This window comes from Aethalodelphis obliquidens, unplaced genomic scaffold (genome assembly GCF_003676395.1).
Source record: "Aethalodelphis obliquidens isolate GAN/ISIS:26980383/991018 unplaced genomic scaffold, ASM367639v1 scaffold8, whole genome shotgun sequence".
Lineage (NCBI taxonomy): Eukaryota > Metazoa > Chordata > Mammalia > Artiodactyla > Delphinidae > Aethalodelphis > Aethalodelphis obliquidens.
In genome coordinates this window covers 26431290-26449522 of record NW_020837952.1, presented here as the reverse complement: position 1 = coordinate 26449522, position 18233 = coordinate 26431290, and the positions used below count along the sequence as shown (strand labels likewise).

The following is an 18233-nucleotide window of genomic DNA, read 5'->3' as shown; positions in this document are numbered from 1 at the left end:
TCTGCCCTTTTAGCATGAAAGCAGCCATAGACAATACATAAACAATGAATGTGTCTGTGTTTCAATAAAATTTTATATTAAAAAAAGATGATGGGCCAGATTTGATCCACAAGCTGTAGTTTGCCAACCCCTGTTATAAGCCATGAAACTCCAGGGAGCAGATGTCTCATTTGTTTTGGTCTTCACTGTCTCTCCAGTGCCTAAAATATCCTTCACATAATAGGTACTCAATAACTATGTATTTAAAAGATGATTGGTCTACTTTATGATGCAGGTGCAGGTCTTGCCTGAATTGATGTAGACGTCATATGTCCAGGGCTATCAATGCCATGGATGACCATGATAAGAATGTTAACTGACTCTGGTTAACCACAGATAACCAGATTAAAACAACAGATGTTCCATGGATCAAATATAGTCTGGGAAGCAAAGGCAATCACCAGTTGCTTGAAAAAAGAAAGGAAGAGGGTATTGGCACTTGGTAGGTTTTAAGGAAGCTGTGAAAGTTTGAGAAGAATGGTAAGGGAAGCTAAAAGTGGTGTGTGATAGATACATTGCTTAGTTGAGGTTGGAGAGCATGAGTGAGAGGTGGCAATGACCCAGAAGGCAGCAGTGTCCTCTAACAAGGCCCTGGGCTTGGTGTTCCAGGTAGATTAGCCTAGAAGGAAGACTATTGAATAATACATCCTTGTCCTTTTCCTCTTTAAAAGCCTCTGATCATACCACAGGAGTGTGAGGGAGACCACAAGTACCATTTCAAGGCAGCTCTAAGCACACTGAGTAGACGCCATGAGCAAGGCTCACCATCTCAAGTTGAAAAAAAATTTAAGAACAAGAAGTTATTACTGAAATTAAACAGCAACAGATGTATCCAAGGAATATTGTGGGAATTTGATCCCTTTATGAATCTTGTGATACATGAATGTATGGAGATCATATCCAGGGCAACAGAACAATATTGGAAAGGGGATAATACAAGGAAATAGTATCATCATGTTAGAATCCTTAGAAAGAGTATAAATGATGGCTGTGTTCAGCAGAGAAATCAATTGCTTCCACACGTCCCATCCTCAAAGGACTTGTTTTATTGTGATGTAAAAGTCAGGTGATGCACACTTGTCATATTAAATTTTTAACTGAAATTTTTAAAAACCCAAAATGCTGATAACTTGCTAAGATCAGATCCAAAATTCCCTGACATCGAAAGTCTTTGATCATTTGGTTCCAATCTACCTTTCTCATCACTTCATGCCAGAAACACCTTCCCCAAAATATACTGTTCCTAGAGCCACACCAGGCCATTTACTCTTTCCCTCAACATGCCTGATGCTTTCACATCTTGACACCTTGGCTCTAGCTATTCTCTTCCCTGCAATGCCTTTCTCTCCTCTTCATCCAGCAAAGTCTTAGCCCCCCTTGGAGACCTACACTGTGAAGCCTTCATGGCTCACTTACCAGATAGTTTGTCTCTCATTCCACTGCTCTGCCATTACATTCTATCCCAATAATTTGTTTGCATGTCTGCCTGTGCGCTGAGACAGGGAGCCCCTTGAAAGCTAGTTTTAATATTCTGGTGCTTAAGCAGAATTGGCAAAAATGCAAAGAGCCCGTGATCTGCATTTAAAGCAATTATAGCAGTATTTTCTCCTGCATTCTCTCTTGCTGCACTGATTTTCCTTCCTGCATTTATCCCTTCCCAGCTGAATCTTTTCTTTTGCTCTTCTCAGACCCAGACACAGGAGAAAACCTTTCTATGCAAGGTTGATAAGCTTATCTGTAAGAAGGGCTAAATAAATGTTTCCATTGTGTTTTAAAATTATTGAATACCCAAACCCACAAAGACATTTTAGAGGACTTTTCAATCCCATGTGTATTTTCAGGGAAGTGTATCTAATATGTTTTTATTAGTTAATTTACATTTAACTTACCAACATAATGTATTTAATCATTACACTCGAAATCTAACACATTCCCTTAGGAAGCACAACAATCTATTTTTTTCTCTATTAACAGGGTGTTGTTTTCGCCAACTGAAACTTGACACAAAATAATATTAATTAAACTGAATTTCTAGTTTCTTCAAAATAAAGTTTCTGAATGAACACAATAGAGTGCAAGATCATTGGGTTAGTACCATCAGGGGACTACATTGGAACCCGACTCTTTTCTTTTTTTCTTTTTTTTAACTTTTTCTTTTTTTGGCTTGCATCGGGTCTCAGTTGTGGCACGCAGGATCTTTCGTTCCGGCACACGGGCTCTTCGTTGTGCTGCATGGGCTTCTCTCTTGCTGTGGCACACAGGCTCCAGAGTGCGCAGGCTCTGTAGTTGAGGCATGCGGGCTCTCTAGTTGTGGCATGTGGGCTTGGTTGCCCCAAGGCATGTGGGATCTTAGTTCCCCGACCAGGGATTGAACTGACGTCCCCTGCTTTGCAAGACGGATTCTTAAACACTGGACCACCATGTAAGTCCCTCTCTCTTTCTTTCTTTTTTGTTTCTTTCTTTCTTCCTTCCTTCCTCTCCCTCTTTCTTTCTTTCACTCTTTCTTTTTTCTTTCCCCTTTTCTTTTTTCTTTCTCTCTTACTTCGTTGTGTCATGAAACAGTTTCATATCATAACATTTTAATTTTATCATAATAAACATATATTTTAAATCCATTTGAGGTTACAAGGAACACACTCAAAAGCTGTAGCATCAAAATGAAACAGTGTGAGGGGGGAACTTCAGGATGGTATAAGAGTAAGACACAGAGATCACCTTCCTGCCCACAAATATATGAGAAATACATCTACATGTGGAACAACTCCTACAGAACACCTACTGAACACTGGCAGAAGACCTCAGACCTCGCAAAAGTCAAGAAACTGCCCACGTACCTGGGTAGGGCAAAAGAAAAAAGAAAAAACAGACACAAAGAATAGGGATGGGACCTGCACCAGTGGGAGGGAGCTGTGAAGGAGGAAAGGTTTCCACACACTAGGAAGCCCCTTCGTGGGCGGAGACTGCTGGTGGCGGAGGAGGGAAGCTTTGAAGCCGCGGAGGAGAGCACAGCAACAGGGGTGCGGAGGGCAAAGCGGAGAGATTCCCGCACAGAGGATCAGTGCCGACCAGCACTCACCAGCCTGAGAGGCTTGTCTGCTCACCTGCCGGGGCGGGCGGGGGCTGGGAGCTGAGGTTCGGGCTTCAGAGGTCGGATCCCAGGGAGAGCACTGGAGTTGGCTGCGTGAACACAGCCTGAAGGGGGCTAGTGCGCCACAGCTAGCCGGGAGGGAGTTCGGGAAAAGGTCTAGAGCTGCAAAAGAGACAAGAGACTTTTTCTTGCCTCTGTTTCCTGGTGCCGAGGAGAGGGGATTAAGAGCGCTGCTTAAAGGAGCTCCAGAGACCGGCGCAAGCCACGGCTAAAAGCGCGGACCCCAGAGACGGGCATGAGACACTAAGGCTGCTACTGCCGCCACCAAGAAGCCTGTGTGCGAGCACAGGTCACTATCCACAACTCCCTGCCCGGAAGCCTGTGCAGCCCGCCACTGCCAGGGTCCTGGGATCCAGGGACAACTTTCCCGGGAGAACACATGGCGCGCCTCAGGCTGGTGCAACGTCATGCTGCAGGCTCGCCCCACATCAGTACCCCTCCCTCCCCCCGGTCTGAGTGAGCCAGAGCCCCCGAATCAGTGGCTCCTTTAACCCCGTCCCATCTGAGCGAAGAACAGACGCCCTCAGGCGACCTACACGCAGAGGCGAGTCCAAATCCAAAGCTGAGCCCCAGGAGCTGTGCGAACAAAGAAGAGAAAGGGAAATCTCTCCCAGCAGCCTCAGGAGCAGCGGATTAAAGCTCCACAATCAACTTGATGTACCCTGCATCTGTGGAATACATGAATAGATAACGAATCATCCCAAATAGAGGAGGTGGACTTTGGGAGCAACGATATATTTTTTTTCCCCTTTTTCTCTTTTTTTGAGTGTGTATGTGTATGCTTCTGTGTGTGATTTTGTCTGTATAGCTTTGCTTTTACCAGTTGTCCTAGGGTTCTGTCTGTCCGTTTTTTTGGTTTATTGTTTTTTGTTTTTTGTTTTTTTTAAGTATAGTTTTTAGCACTTGTTATCATTGGTGGATTTGTTTTTTGGTTTGGTTGCTCTCTTCCTTCTTTTTTTATTTTTTATTACTTTAAAAAATTTTTTTAATAATTTTTTTATTTTAATAACTTTATTTTATTTTACCTTCCTCATTCTTTCTTTCTTTTTCTCCCTTTTATTCTGAGCCATGTGGAGGACAGGCTCTTGGTGCTCCAGCCAGGTGTCAGGGCTGTGCCTCTGAGGTGGGAGAGCCAAGTTCAGGACACTGGTCCACAAGAGACCTCCCAGCTCCACGTAATATCAAACGGTGAAAATCTCCCAGAGATCTCCATCTCAACACCAAGACCCAGCTTCACTCAACGACCAGCACGCTACAGTGCTGGACACCCTATGCCAAACAACTAGCAAGACAGGAACACAACCCCACCCATTAGCAGAGAGGCTGCCTAAAATCAAAATAAGGCCACAGACACCCCAAAACACACATCACCAGACGTGGACCTGCCCACCAGAAAGACAAGATCCAGCCTCATCCAACAGAACACAGACACTAGTCCCCTCCACCAGGAAGCCTACACAACCCACTGAACCAACCTTAGCCACTGGGGACAGACACCAAAAACAATGGGAACTACGAACCTGCAGCCTGCAAAAAGGAGACCCCAAACACAGTAAGTTAAGCAAAATGAGAGGACAGAGGAATACACAGCAGATGAAGGAACAAGGCAAATACCCACCAGACCTAACAAATGAAGAGGAAATAGGCAGTCTATCTGAAAAAGAATTCAGAATAATGACAGTAAAGACGATCCAGAATCTTGGAAACAGAATGGAGAAAATGCAAGAAACATTTAACAAGGAACTAGAAGAAATAAAGAGCAAACAAACAGTGATGAACAACACAATCAATGAAATTAAAAATTCTCTAGAAGGGATCAATAGCAGAATAACTGAGGCAGAAGAATGGTTAAGTGACCTGGAAGATAAAATAGGGGAAATAACTACTGCAGAGCAGAATAAATTAAAATGAATGAAAAGAACTGAGGACAGTGTCAGAGACGTCTGAGACTACACTAAACGCACCAACATTCGAATTATACGGGTCGCAGAAGAAGAAGAGAAAAAGAAAGGGACTGAGAAAATATCTGAAGAGATTATAGTTGAAAACTTCCCTAATATGGGAAACGAAATAGTTAATCAAGTCCAGGAAGCATAGAGAGTCCCATACAGGATAAATCCAAGGAGAAACATGCCAAGACACATATTAATCAAACGGTCAAAAATTAAATACAAAGAAAACATATTAAAAGCAGCAAGGGAAAAACAACAAATAACTCAAAAGGGAATCCCCATAAGGTTAACAGCTGATCTTTCAGCAGAAACTCTGCAAGCCAGAAGGGGGTGGCAGGACATATTTAAAGTGATGAAGGAGAAAAACCTACAACCAAGATTACTCTACCCAGCAAGGATATCATTCAGATTTGATGGAGAAATTAAAACCTTTACAGACAAGCAAAAGCTAAGAGAATTCAGCACCACCAAACCAGCTTTACAACAAATGCTAAAGGAACTTCTCTAGGCAGGAAAAACAAGAGAAGGAAAAAACCTACAATAACAAACCCAAAACAATTAAGAAAATGGTAATAGGAACATACATATTGATAATTACCTAAAATGTAAATGGATTAAATGCTCCAACCAAAACATATAGACTGCCTGAATGGATACAAAAACAAGACCCATATATATGCTGTCAACAAGAGACCCACCTCAGACCTACGGACACAAACAGACTGAAAGTGAGGGGATGGTAAAAGATATTCCATGCAAATGGAAATTAAAAGAAAGCTGGGGGCTTCCTGGTGGCACAGTGGTTGAGAGTCCACCTGCCGATGCAGGGGACACAGGTTTGTGCCCCGGTCCAGGAAGATCCCACATGCCATGGAGCGGCTATGCCCATGAGCCATGGCTGCAGAGCCTGCACGTCCGGAGCCTGTGCTCCGCAATGGGAGAGGCCACAACAGTGAGAGGCCCGCGTACCAAAAAAAAAAAAGAAAGCTGGAGTAGCAATTTTCATATCAGACAAAATAGACTTTAAAACAAAGACTATTACAAGAGACAAAGAATGACACTACATATTGATCAAGGGATCAATCCAAGAAGAAGATATAACAATTATAAATATTTATGCACCCAACATAGGAGCACCTCAGTACATAAGGCAAATACCAAAAGCCATGAAAGGGGTAATCGACAGTAACACATTCATAGTAGGGAACTTTAACACCCCACTTTCACCAATGAACAGATCATCCAAAATGAAAATAAATAAGGAAACACAGCTTTATATGATACATTAAACATGATGGACTTAATTGATATTTATAGGACATTCCATCCACAAAAAACAGAATACACATTTTTCTCAAGTGCTCATGGAACATTCTCCACGATACATCATATCTTGGGTCACAAATCAAGCCTTGGTAAATTTAAGTAAATTGAAATTGTATCAAGTATCTTTTCTGACCACAATGCTATGAGACTAGATATCAATTACAGGAAAAAATCTGTAAAAGATACAAACATATGGAGGCTAAATAATACACTACTTAATAACCAAGAGATCACTGAAGAAATCAAAGAGGAAATCAAAAAATACCTAGAAACAAGTGATAATGAAAACACGACGACCCAAAACCTATGGGATGCAGCAAAAGCAGTTCTAAGAGGGAAGTTTATAGTAATACAATCTTACCTTAAGAAACAAGAAACATCTCAAACAACCTAAGCTTACACCTAAAGCAATTAGAGAAAAAAGAACAAAAAACACCCAAAGTTAGCAGAAGGAAAGAAATCATAAAGAAAAGACCAGAAACAAATGAAAAAGAAATGAAGGAAACAATAGCAAAGATCAGTAAAACTAAAAGCTGGTTCTTTGAGAAGATAAACAAAATTGATAAACCATTAGCCAGACTCATCAAGAAAGAAAGGGCAAAGAATCCATTCAATACAATTAGAAATGAAAAAGGAGAAGTAACAACTGACACTGCAGAAATACAAAGGATCATGAGAGGTTACAACAAGCAACTATATGCCAATAAAATGGACAACCTGGAAGAAATGGACAAATTCTTAGAAATGCACAACCTTCTGAGGCTGAACCAGGAAGAAATAGAAAATATGAACAGACCAATCACAAGCACTGAAACTGAAACTGTGACTAAAAATCTTCCAACAAACAAAAGCCCAGGACCAGATGGATTCACAGGCGAATTCTATCAAACATTTAGAGAAGAGCTAACACCTATCCTTCTCAAACTCTTCCAAAATATAGCAGAGGGAGCAACACTCCCAAACTCATTCTGCAAGGCCACCATCACCCTGATACCAAAACCAGATGAAGATGTCACAAAGAAAGAAAACTGCAGGCCAATATCACTGACGAACATAGATGCAAAAATCCTCAACAAAATACTAGCAAACAGAACCCCACAGCACATTAAAAGGATCATACACGATGATCAAGTGGGGTTTATCCCAGGAATGCAAGGATTCTTCAATATACGCAAATCAATCAATGTGATATACCTTATTAACAAGTTGAAGGAGAAAAACCATATGATCATCTCAACAGATTCAGAGAAAGCTTTTCGCCAAAGTCAACACCCATTTATGATAAAAACCCTCCAGAAAGTAGGCATAGAGGGAACTTTCCTCAACATAATAAAGGCCATATATGACAAACCCACAGCCAACATCGTCCTCAACGGTGAAAAACTGAAACCATTTCCACTAAGATCACGAACAAGACAAGGTTGCCCACTCTCACCATTACTCAACATAGTTTTGGAAGTTTTAGCCACAACAATCAGAGAAGAAAAATAAATAAAAGGAATCCAAATCGGAAAAGAAGAAGTAAAGTTGTCAATGTTTGCAGGTGACGTGATACTATACATAGAGAATCCTAAAGATGCTACCAGAAAACTACTAGAGCTAATCAATGAATCTGGTAATGTAGTAGGATACAAAATTAATGCACAGAAATCTCTGGCATTCCTATACACTAATGATGACAAATCTGAAAGTGAAATTAAGAAAACACTCCCATTTACCACTGCAACAAAAAGAATAAAATATCTAGGAATAAACCTACCTAAGGAGACAAAAGACCTGTATGCAGAAAATTATAAGACACTGATGAAAGAAATTAAAGATGATACAAATACATTGAGAGATATACCATGTTCTTGGATTGGAAGAATCAACATTGTGAAAATGACTATACTACCCAAAGCAATCTACAGACTCAATGCAATTCCTATCAAACTACCAATGGCATTTTTCACAGAACTAGAACCAAAAATTTCACAATTTGTATGGAAACACAAAAGACCCCAAATAGCCAAGGCAATGTTGAGAAAGAAAAACGGAGCTAGAGGAATCAGGCTCCCTGAGCAGACTATACTACAAAGAGACAGTAATCAAGACAGTATGGTACTGGCACAAAAACAGAAATATAGATCAATGGAACAGGATAGAAAGCCCAGAGATAAACTCATGCACATATGGTCACCTTATCTTTGATAAAGGAGGCAAGAATATAAAGTGGAGAAAAGACAGCCTCTTCAATAAGTGGTGCTGGGAAAACTGGACAGCTACATGTAAAAGAATGAAATTAGAACACTCCCTAACACCATACACAAAAATAAACTCAAAATGGATAAAAGACCTAAATGTAAGGCCAGACACTATAAGAAACTCTTTGAGGAAAACATAGGCAGAACACTCTATGACATAAATCACAGCAAGATCCTTTTTGACCCACCTCCTAGAGGAATGGAAATAAAAATAAACAAATGGGGGCTTCCCTGGTGGCACAGTGGTGAGAGTCCGCCTGCCGATGCAGGGGACACAGGTTTGTGCCCCAGTCCAGGAGGATCCCACATGCTGCGGAGCGGCTGGGCCCGTGAGCCATAGCCGCTGAGCCTGTGCGTCCAGAGCCTGTGCTCTGCAATGGGAGAGGCCACAACAGTGAGAGGCCCGCGTACCGCAAAAAAAATTAATAAATAAATAAATAAACAAACAAACAAATGGGACCTAATGAAACTTAAAAGCTTTTGCACAGCAAAGAAAACCATAACCAAGATGAAAAGACAACCCTCAGAATGGGAGAAAATATTTGCAAATGAAGCAACTAACAAAGGATTAATCTCCAAAATTTACAAGCAGCTCATGCAGCTCAATATCAAAAAATCAAACAACCCAATCCAAAAATGGGCAGAAGACCTAAATAGACATTTCTCCGAAGAAGATATACAGATTGCCAACAAACACATGAAAGAATGCTCAACATCACTAATCATTAGAGAAATGCAAAACAAAACTACCATGAGCTATCATCTCACACCGGTCAGAATGGCCATCATCAAAAAATCTACAAACAATAATTGCTGGAGAGGGTGTGGAGAAAAGGGAACCCTGTTGCACTCTTGGTTGGAATGTAAATTGATACAGCCACTATGGAGAACAGTATGGAGGTTCCTTAAAAAACTACAAATAGAACTACCATACGACCCAGCAATCCCACTACTGGTCATATACCCTGAGAAAACCATAATTCAAAAAGAGTCATGTACCAAAATGTTCACTGTAGCTCTATTTACTATAGCCAGGACATGGAAGCAACCAAAGTTCCATCAACAAATGAATGAATAAAGAAGATGTGGCACATATATACAATGGAATATTACTCAGCCATAAAAAGAAACGAAATTGAGTTATTTGTAGTGAAGTGGATGGACCTAGAGACTGTCATACAGAGTGAAGTAAGTCAGAAAGAGAAACACAAATACCGTATGCTAACATATATATGGAATCTAAAAAAAAAAAAAAAGGTCATGAAGAACCTAGTGGCAAGACGGGAACAAAGACACAGACATCCTAGAGAATGGACTTGAGGATACAGGGAAGGAGAAGGGGAAGCTGGGACAACGTGAGAGAGTGTCATGGACATATATACACTACCAAACGTAAAATAGGTAGCTAGTGGGAAGCAGCCACATAGCACAGGCAGATCAGCTCGGTGCTTTGTGACCACCTAGAGGGGTGGGATACAGAGGGTGGGAGGGAGAGAGACGCAAGAGGGAAGAGATAATGGGGACATATGTATATATATATATAACTGATTCACGTTGTTATAAAGCAGAAACTAACACACCATTGTAAAGCAATTATACTCCAATAAAGATGTTTAAAAAAATTTAAAAAAAGAAAGTTTGAATTTTGCAGTTAATAAACATCCTCTGAACATGACCTTTTGACATTTTATTTCATAATAAGTCTTGAAGAGGTAGATTCATTTTTCCCAAATTCTTCTCACTTAAAACAGTTACCAAGGTACAAGTTTTCCTTTTGTGACCCCTCAAACAAAATGACAACTGTGACAAGCAATGCAAATTTTCAAATGGACATGCTTGTTCAACAACTATTTCCTGAGCAGGAAACTGTATTGGACACAGGGAAAGAAAACAAAAAGTTAGTTTCATATATCTTGAGAATCTACCAGATGTGGTCCAATTATCAGCAGGGAAATAAAGGAGGAGCTCAGGTCTGATAATAGATTCATCCATGGGAGTAGGTCAGGCATTTGGAACTGACTCAGCCACAGGTTGGGAGGAGGCCCAGTGAGAGAAAAATACTCAGTACCTGAAACATTGTAACAATTAATAAGGGGTAGCCTAGGAAAGTAGTCACTCAGGTGGCTTTTACAGGGAAATAGGAACACTTCTAACCATGAGATGCCAAATGACTATAGTCCAGTCCTCCAGAAGTTCCCAGAAAAGCTAAGAGAGCAAGAAAATCATGTCAGCAGTACCAGTGAAGTCAGACAATTGATGCAGTCATAATCTACGTCTCTAGGACCAAGCAAGAATAAGGCAAAGATCAGATTTTCATGGACAAATTACAAACAATGACTCAGGCCCACCTATCAAGGGGGGGTGGCCCATTGTTAGAACTGAGGCACAAAGAAACCAATTTAGGTGCAAAAATCATGATGCTACATCACAGAATTCTTTATATATATATATTTTTTAATTTTTGGCTGCATTGGGTCTTTGTTGCTGTGCAGAGGCTTTCTCTAGTTTTGGGGAGTGGGGACTACTCTTCATTGCAGTGCACGGGCTTCTCATTGCGGTGCCTTCTCTTGTTGCGGACCACGGGCTCTACGCATGCGGGCTTCAGTAGTTGTGGCACCTGGGCTCAGTAGTTGTGGCTTGCAGGCTCTAGAGCGCAGGCTCAGTAGTTGTGGTGCACAGGCTTAGTTGCTCCATGGCATGTGGGATCTTCCCGGACGAGGGCTTGAACCCGTGTCCCCTGGATTGGCAGGCGGGTTCTTTTTTTTTATATAAATTTATTTATTTTATTTATTTATTTTTGTTTGCATTGGGTCTTCGTTGCTGCGCACTGGCTTTCTCTAGTTGCAGTGAGCAGGGGCTACTCTTCGTTGAGGTGCACGGGCTTCTCATTGCGGTGGCTTCTCTTGTTGCAGAGCACAGGCTCTACGCACACAGGCTTCAATAGTGTGGCTCGCAGGCTCTAGAGTTCAGGTTCAGTAGTTGTGGCTCACGGGCTTAGTTGCTCCATGGCATGTGGGATCTTTCCGGACCAGGGCTCGAACCCGTGTCCCCTTCATCGGCAGAGGGAGTCTTAACCACTGTGCCACCGGGGAAGCCCTGACAGGCAGATTCTTAACCACTGCGCCACCAGGGAAGTCCCCAGAATTCTTTAGATTACTGTTACCTCTCCTCAATATTGGTTCTGAAGTTTAGGATGAGTTTGAATATGCTTTGGGGTTCAAGTGCAATCAGCGGTGGGGAGGAAAGTACCGCAGAATCCAACAAACAGAGCTGAGAATTGGTCCCTGCCATCATGACTTTCACTGCAAGAACTGAGAAAGGGACAGGGGAGGTGGTCCCGGAGAGGAAACATGAGTTCATGGAGGAAGATTTCATGGGTATCAAGTTGGCAAAAACAAAAGCTGTCCCCTGCTGTGAGGTTCAACACAGTGCTGTTGTCTAATGAATAAACAGTAGGAAAATGATAGTATGTGTTCTGAAAGGTTTAAGCTATAGATCCATCCCAAACCATTAACTTCTGTGGGATCTATGTGATTTTAAGTATTGGGCAGGATTAAATCTTTCACAGTTTGTTGAAAGTTCTAAGTGCACTTTGGACTGATGACTGAGTCTCCTGTGTGAATACAGTAATGAACTTTGCTCTCTCTTTGTTTCTCTCTCTCTCTCTCTCTCTGGCTACCGAAACCTAGATTTCTAAAGCTATAAGTATATACTTACAGCTTATAGTACACTTACAGCATGTGCTTCAAGAACTTGCGACTATTCCTAGTACTGCAAGGTCAATTCAGCTAATTAATGACACCAAGAATAAAAAGATAAGGAGATAAATACTATTTGAGATCAAACTCGTGGCCATTGTCCATCTAGCCCAGGAATAGAGAATAGGTTGATTCTATGATAGCAACTACCAAAGCCTAGGAATGTGATCCCAAAATAATCCTTAGCTTCCTTTTATAGCAATTATGGATTTTCATCATAAGCCAATGGTATTTTTTTCAAAATCATGCCTTTTCTAACTGTGCACTGAGACCAATAAGTGGGTTGTAAAATCATTTCAGTGGGTTGGGACTAGACTTTTTAATTAAACAGAAAAGAAAATAGAGCTGAAGAGTAGAGAAGATAAGTAAAGGGAAAAAAGAAAACTTTTGTTTTAGTTGTGCATGTGTGTATATGCTGGGTCCCTACACAAAATACACTTTTTCCTACAGATTACATTTTTAAAAATACATACACAGACATAGACATGGATATAAATATAGAGATATAGCTATATATTAAAGAAATAGCTGGTAAACTCTCCCCAAAATACTATCACCAATCCCATGTAAGGCATTCTCCACCATAATATTCATGGGCATCTACAGAAATACAATTATAATAAAAATGTCTACCTTTGACAAGACCAGGGATAACTAAAAGTTAAAACAGAAAGAACAAGTTACTTAAAGTTTGGAAGACAAACTTAAGCTGAACTTCTCCAACCTTAATTTTCTCATGTTAAAAAGAAAATCAGAGATGATTTAAAGAATAAGCTCTCAAAATACTTCATTCTATTCTCTTCTATTCTTCTGTTCTGCCAACCCCAAATATTTGAGTATTGTCATTCACTTTCATCCAACTCTAATATCAAACATTTTTCATACAAAATAAGGATGATGTCTTTCTTATTTTAAGAAAGTTTCTTTTTTCCCTAGAGAATGAATTCCCATTCAACAAAGAAAATGTAGAAGAAAGAAAATCACTCTTAGGCCTAATTATTTAAAACAAATAGTGAAGATTTTTCTAAGCAGCATAAATTATCTAATACTTTCAGAGAGATTTACTTTAAACTGTAAGAACACGTTTACAAATTACATTATACGGGGTCTTCTGTTTGACTTATACCTTTGAGTTATGCAGAGCTATACAAATGTAGTTCCTGATAAAATAGACAGCAAATCAGTATAACACTGCAGTATCAGCCTTTGTGTTGGCAGAAATGCCCACTGATATTCTGGAGTGGGGGTGAACACTGGAATTCCTTTTAAACAGAGTATCAGCTGCATAATTCTCCTCTGATCTCACACCCACTTGTGCCGCTCTTCCTTTTTCTCTGCCCAGGCACAGAGTGGAAAGAGATCAGAACACAATTTTTACACTCCCATTCTGCTCAACTCCAGTTCAAAGACAGACATGAAATGCAAGCAGGGTGTGGTTACACTTGTGGGATGTGAGTTTGGCCAGAGCCTGAGCATTGTTATCTCATCTGTTTTATTCACTCCCTGAGCTCTCAAAGTCCTATCTCTGATTCATTTTTTCTCAACCCTCTGAACCTTGAACAGAAAGAACTGCATTTTAGAACTAGAGCAGAGTGACGAGTATCATCTAAACCCAAAGTCCTTGCTATGGTCCATAAGATGCTCCATCATCAGGTTTCTGGCTGTCCCTGTGACCTCCTCTTCTGCAACCCTCCCCTTCCTTGCACTGCCCTCCTGTGAGCCTTAGACACTTCCAGCATGCCCCTGCCCCATATCCTGTTCCCTCTGCCTACCTTCCCTTGGGTTTCTGCATGGCCTAATTCAGATCTCTGTTCCACCTCTGAATCTAGAACTTTCCTGGGCCCATCACTCTGTATCCCATATACCTTGCTCTATTTTTCTTCATAGCACTTAAGTGCTTAGTTTGATTTCTTCTGCTACAAACATGGGCTTTAGTGTAAGACACACCTAAGTCAGAATCCTGTCTCTGCCTTTGCTCTGATCTAGGACAAATTACATAATCATATACCTTAGACTCCATTTCCTTACTGGTAAAAATGAATTATTATATAGCTAAAATGGAATTACATGTAAAAGTTCTGAACTCAATGCCTTATTAGAATTCAAGTTTCATAAGGGCAAAGACTCTGTGGGTTTAAAGCTGTACCTTATCCCCCAGAACAGTACCAAGAATTAGTTTCATAAACATATTTTGAAGGAAGGAAATAAGAGGAGGGAAGGAGAGAGGGAGGTACAGAAGGAAGGAAGGAAGGAAGGGAGGAAGGAAGGAGAACGAACGATTATGGGATCAATTTAAATTATGATTATTGTTATTCATTTTCTTCTACCAAAGTGGCTCTGAAATGCTTCTTTGAAAGAAGACATGTATGATAAACGAATATGCACCTAACTTTTCCTAATGCACAAGAGGTCCTCCTATTCCTTCTCATCATCTGACTCCTAAAAGTTATTCAATCCTTATTTCTAATGACATCTGAAAATAAGCAAATAAATTAAAACATAATAAATAACATACTGAAGCTAAGATAGCAGTGGTATAGGTCAGACAGGCAATAGTTGAGACGCAGAGTCTAGAGAGACCTGCTAAAGTGAGATGGTCCATATAGCTGATGACCCACAGCTATGAAGGTCTCCAGACAAGAGAATGAATTCTTTGCATGCTCAATGTTAGAGGCCCTCTGGGAGGTCCGCAAGCAAAGCCCAGAATAAAAGGTATCTGTCAACAGGTAACAGGAAAAGTCCAGGTAAGCATGAAGTCAGCATCATGGAAATCTAACAGTGGTCCTCCAGCCAACTGTGAGCTCCATGAGGTCAGGGACTTTCTCTGATGTATCCTCTCCCATATCCACAACACCTAGCCAATTCCCAAGGACTGTGCATCCTCGATGATTATTTATTGAGTGAATAAATTACAAATCAAGTAAGATTATTTTTCAATTAAAGGTAACAGCTCCAACACAAGTTCTCTTAAACAAAAAATAATATAACTAAGCAGGCCAGGTTTAGATTTGACTACAGAAGCAGCTGAATGCAGGGCCCAAATATTAATATCGGGTTGTAGTCTTTTCATCTTTCCCTTAGGAGGACTCCATTCTCAGACCACCAACACTTCCCAAGACTACATGTTTTGTTGGTCATGCAGCAAGAAAATTCACACACATGAATGCATGGGGAAGCATGTTGCATTGCCTCTGCTTGGGACATACACCATTTCTGAGACAATCACTGGAGCACTAGAGTTAAGGGAATGCAAAGCACGGAGTGTCTGAAGCCTCTTGGAGAATAGCATACAGTATTCACAGTAACCACCTGGGCTGACGGAAAAGATGAGGGGGTGGGATTCACCAAAGGGAAATCTTGTTAAGGTTATTTCTAAGAAGAAGTGTGAGTGAGTCTGGGCTCCATAAACAATAAAATTCAACATTGAGGCAGCAGGCCCAGGCACGAGGGTGCCACCCTGAATCAGGGTAGTTCTGCAGCAGGGACCCAAAAATGAGGTCTAGAATAGGCTCCAGTACCTGGAAGCATTGGTGGGAATAAGGCAATGCTGGAGGTCTTGGAGTGCAGCTTGGGTTAACCATAGAAGTATGACTCTGTCATGAGCCAATGTGATTAGGAACCGTTACTAAAACTAAGGGGAAAGGCAAGACTGCAGGTGAACTTAAAGTGGGATTTGATATTAAGCTCTCAAATCCTTCCTTTGAATGAGAACGTGGTTGGTTTTGGTGAAGCCGAGAAGGTGGTAGCATTCAGTAATGAATTAAAGTATGTAGGGGTATTTAAGATGTTGGACATAGAATGACCAGGATGATAACAAGGTTCAGAATGCCACCACAGGACCCATTTATTATCCTCTTACTTTACTAGGTCTTAAATATATCTTCCAGTAGTAACTTTATTCAATCTTTATTTTTTATGCATTTGAAAACTAGCAAATAAAGTAAAACACGAGAAGTAACATGCTGAAGCTAGGATAGCACTTTACCTTTAAGCATGCTTCAGACTCTTATATCAAACTGCACATTTGACATATCTACTATGATGTGCCACAGGTACCCCAACTTCAACTTCCCACTTCTTGCCCCAATCAATATAGTATTTTCCTCCAAAACTGGCTTTTCTCCTGTATTGCCAGTCTCAATTGATAGCACCTTTTCTAAGCCAGAAACCTATCTATCATCTCTCTGCCTCTGTCTATGCATGCATGTATGTATATGTGTGTATATAATATGCATGTACCTATCTATTATATCTCTACCCTATTTCTCCTATCTAACCAATCATCAAATCCTGCCTCTTTTATTTCCTATATATTGCTTGACTCCACCCCCTTCTCCCCACCCCAAAAACTGTTGCCCTAATTCACGTCCTCATCATCTTTTGTGTAGGGTATACTTCAACTGTCTCCTAACTGGATACCCTACCTTGAGATGAACTTTCCTGAAAACCATAGTCCATATAGTTTCTCTCTGTTCACATGGCATTCTGTGCCTGCTCCCTACTTAACATTTACAGCATCATACTGAGATTATGGGTTTATGTGTCTGTCCCCCTTACAAGATATTAAATTTCTCAAATATGAAAGTTCATCTTCAAATCCTCAATACCTAACACAATGTCTATTGAAGTGGACCAAGTCATTGAGTGTTTATATACTTAAAGGCAAGACTAGGTCAATAAATACTTAAGACTCTCTGCTAATCATATAGTCACAAACAAAACATCAGTAGTGCTTTATTTGGGGTTCACTGTATAAAGAGTTTTTCCTTGGCACTTTTGTGCAATAGGCCAGACTTTTTCTGAATTAGTGAACAAAATTCTACTTTATTGGAATCTTCTGATTAGACTACATGATTTACTTTAATCAACAATTTGCAGATGCAAAGGCCTGAGGTTCTGTAAAATGCAAATTATATATGCGAAGATGAAAGAAAACATTCCAAACTTGGGCTGTTTCCCTTAATTATAATTACAGATAGCCTACTTTACACCATCATTCTGAAGATCCAGAATATCTTTCACATCAATTTGAAAACTCTATCATAATAGTGTAACTTTGTGTAAGTAATCAGTTAAAAACTCCAAGTAAAGAGTGACATACCATTCTTTTTTTTTTTTTTTAATTTTATTTTTGGCTGCTTTGGGTCTTCGTTGCTGCGCACGGGCTTTCTCTAGTTGCGGTGAGCGGGGGCTACTCTTCATTGCGGTGCGCGGGCTTCTCATTGTGGTGGCTTCTCTTGTTGCGGAGCACGGGCTCTAGGTGCATGGGCTTCAGTAGTCCTGGCACGCAGGCTCAGTAGTTGTGGCTTGCCGGCTCTAGAGCGTAGGCTCAGTTGTTGTGGCGCACGGGCTTAGTTGCTCCGTGGCATGTGGGATCTTCCCGGACGAGGGCTTGAACCCGTGTCCCCTGCACTGGCAGGTGGATTCTTAACCACTGCACCACCAGGGAACCCCAACATAGCATTCTTACCATGAGAAGACAATGAACTTTCCTCTGAATTTATGGATTAACAGAGTTAGTTACATGTTATAATTTTGGCTCACCTACTTAAATGATGCTTTATTTAGGATAATAAAATTTTTAATCATGTTTCTAGGTTACCACGTTTATCCTTGTTTTAATTATGATATATGACCTGCTTTAACTATTCAGTCAAGAGACATTATATGTTTATAGGTATGTGTTTATAGTAAAATTGCTTAGATGAATCTATAATAGGCTGTGATTCTAATAGAGAATTTTTTAATGTGCCTTCCTACTTTTCTC

General features: G+C 40.6%; 1 pseudogene; it reads left to right on the top strand.

Moving 5' to 3' along the window:
* Window positions 1-594: 594 nt before the first annotated feature.
* LOC113621277 (small nuclear ribonucleoprotein G pseudogene) lies at window positions 595-1020 on the top strand (annotated as a pseudogene).
* Window positions 1021-18233: the final 17213 nt, after the last annotated feature.